General features: G+C 35.8%; 1 pseudogene; it reads right to left on the bottom strand.

Annotated features, from left to right (window-relative positions):
* Positions 1 to 2,465: 2,465 nt before the first annotated feature.
* Positions 2,466 to 2,811, bottom strand: LOC112825292 (small ribosomal subunit protein eS21 pseudogene; annotated as a pseudogene).
* Positions 2,812 to 3,367: the final 556 nt, after the last annotated feature.

Here is a 3,367-nt window from a genome sequence, read left to right as displayed (position 1 = left end):
ACTAAAGCTTTATAATATAACCTTGAACTCTAGAAGTATGATGTCTCCAACTTTGCTCTTCTTTATCAAGGTTGCTTTGGTGATTTGGGTTTTTTTATTTGAGAGAGAGAGAGAGGTGGGGGGAAGGGCAGAGGGAGAGGGAGAGAGAGACTCTTCTAGATTATTTATTTATTTATTTATTTGAGAGAGAGAGAATGAGAGATAGAGAGCATGAGAGGGAAGAGGGTCAGAGGGAGAGGCAGACTCCCTGCCGAGCAGGGAGCCCGAAGCGGGACTCGATCTGGGGACTCCAGAATCATGACCCGAGCCGAAGGCAGTCGCTTAACCAACTGAGCCACCCAGGCGCCCCGAGAGAGACTCTTCTAAACCGACTCCCCCACTGAGTGCAGAGCCCGATGCAGGGCTCAGTATCACAACCCTGAGATGATGACCTGAGCGGAAATCAAGAGTTGGATGCTTAACTGATTGAGCCACCTAGGTGGCCCACATTGTATTCCATGTTAAAGAGTTAGTACATTATTTTCACTTCACCATATTTTCATAGTACCACTTGCCAAAGTATTCCCTTAGTGTTTTTTAACAAATGTCATTTGCCAAATAAAAATTTAACACCTAGCTGTTATATCCAATGTATATAGATAAGTCCATCCCCTGTGATTCAGTCTACTAGCCAACAAATGTAGGCATCATTATGATTTAGGATTTCAGAAGAGACTTTGACCAAAGATTATTCTCTTAAGTAGGAATTTGTTCTGTGTGAAATGGAGAATAATATTGGCCAAATATTTCATGAAATTATGTAGATTCAGTTTTAGACAGCCAGTCTTAGCTCTCTAACTAGGGCTGTGAAATAGCCTCTTATTTCCCCCACAATCAAGGAATGATTAAGAGAAACAGTAGTCCTGAAAGCAACCAGAGTAATTAGAAAACCTAAACACAAGTCAGGTGTACTTGATTGATTTAGTGCTCCATATATGTGTGCTACACAGGTTTTCTAGAATGAAAAGGTTTTCAGTGAAAAAGTACACAACACCAAGAGAAGGAGGAAGAGAAGAAAGCAAACAAAACAACAACAACAACAACAGTTTTTCAAGAGACAAGGCAGTTAACATAACAAATCGCTAAGGAAAACATACTGTTTAAAATGTAATTGGGATCCCAGAAAGAAAGGAATAGAATAAATTTTTAAAGAAAATGTCAAGAAATTTTCCAGAAAAAAATTAAAAATGTTAAACAATATATCCTGGAAAGATAGTGAATCTAAAATAGGTTAAAAACCAACATAGACACACATACACTGACACACAAATTCAAATGATACCTCCAGATACAGCAAAGACAAACTTTTGAAAACCAAAGAAATTTTAAATTCAATCATTGAAAAAAAAGCACATTATTTACAGAAGCATAAAATTATAAAATACCTAAGATTCACCAATAGAGACAGTGTAAGCTAAAGGACATTGGAGAGTCATCCTTTAAGTAATGAAATGAAAAGGAAAATTCAACTTGGAATATTATACCCAAAGTGAATATCTTTCAGAACTGAAGGTGAAATCAGATTTTTTAAACAAATGAAAGCTGAGAGAATATATTACCTGTACACTTCTACTAAAATAAATGTTAAAGAAGTTTTATGGAAAAAAGGATGATAATACAGATAAAATTTGGATTTAGACACATATGCAGAGCTCTTATAATGCTAAAAATGAAGTTAAAGTTAAAGATCTATTTTTACTTATTTTAATAACTTTAAAATGTAGTTAACTTTCTAAAACAAAATGATAACAGTATATGAATTGTAAAATATGTCACAATATATTACTTTGCACTTTTTAGTTTTAGTTTTATATAAATCAAGTTAAATATATACTATTCTTTTTTTTTAAAGATTTTATTTATTTATTTGAGAGGGAGGGAACATAAGTGGGACAGGGAAGAGCAGAGGGAGAGAGAAAAGCAGACTCCCAGCTGAGCAGGGAGCCCAAAGCTGGTCTCAATCCCAAGACCCTGAGATCATGACCCAAATGGAAGGTAGATGCTTAACCCACTGAGCCACCGAGTGCCCCAAGTATATCCTCTTCTATGCCTGGTTTCTTTCATTCAGCATAATAAAGAAGTAACACATGTATCATATTTATGTTTTTATTGCTGAGTAGCATTCTGTTGTATGACTACACTATAATTTTTTATCTACTTACCTGTTAATAGATCGTTCCTTATTTATGACTATTACAAATAAAGATGCTAAGAACATTTCTGTACTAGTCTTTATATACACAGATAAATAAGCTTTTCTCTTGGAAAAATACCTAGGAGTGGAAAGGCTGTTTTCGATAGTAAACACAAAAACAAGCAAAGAGTTTTCCGAAGTGGATGTGCCATTTACATTTTCTTTCTTTTTTGGGTGGGGAGGAGTTGCTATTTATTTGTGACAAATATTCCACATCCATGATCCTCTCCAGTCAGAAGTTCTTTGAAATGCTGCCCATGGCCTTTGCTAGTCAGAGGATGGAGTCATTTGACTCCTCTCTCCTGCAAATGGCGCCCAGGTAGCTGTGGTTTTAACCTGGTTATTGAAACTGCCTGTCATCTTGTCAACCTCAGCCACATTCATCTAGACGGACGCGTGATCCTTGGTGACCATGATGTGGTTGCTGGCAAAGCATTTCCGGACAGGTACCAGTCCACCAACTCACAGGCAATATTCTTCACCCAGAGGGTGCACCTGCTGCCACCACCACCAGTGCAAGTGCAGAAGAGCCATTTTACATTCTCACCAAGAGCGTGTAAGTCTCTCAGATCCTCCATATCCTTGCCACACTTGATATGGTCAATTCTTTTTTCTTTTTCTTTCTTTTTTTAAATTGAGCCATTACAATAGGGATCTAGTGACATCGTGGTTTTGCTTTGTGCTTCCTTACTAATCAATGATTTTGAACATCTTTTCATATATTTACTGGAAATCTCTACCTTCTTTGAAGTAGCTATTTAAGTGTTTTTAATTTTTTTTCCTTGTTATTGACTTTTGAGGGCTCTTTGTAGATCTTTCATCAGATACAGGATTTGCAAAAAATATCCTCCGAGTCTGTAGTGTTTCTGCTTTCTTAACAGTGACTTGTGAAAAGCAGAAGCTTTTACTTTTCACAAAGTCCAATGTATCAAATTCTCTTCTATGGAATATGCTTTTGTTGTTATATCTAAGAAATATTTGCCTAACCCAGTGTCACAAAGATTTTCTCTTAAGATTTCTTCAGAAAATTCCATAATTTTAGGATTTCACTTTTTATATATGATCCAATCTGAATTAATTTTTGCATGTGGCATAAAACATTTATCAAAGGTTTTTTTTTAAAATATATCATAA

Source organism: Callorhinus ursinus, unplaced genomic scaffold, assembly GCF_003265705.2.
Source record: "Callorhinus ursinus isolate GAN/ISIS: 27379988/994484 unplaced genomic scaffold, GSC_fseal_2.0 scaffold12, whole genome shotgun sequence".
NCBI classification, from domain to species: domain Eukaryota; kingdom Metazoa; phylum Chordata; class Mammalia; order Carnivora; family Otariidae; genus Callorhinus; species Callorhinus ursinus.
Note: the sequence above shows the minus strand (reverse complement) of the source record. Positions and strands in the feature narration are given on the sequence as shown.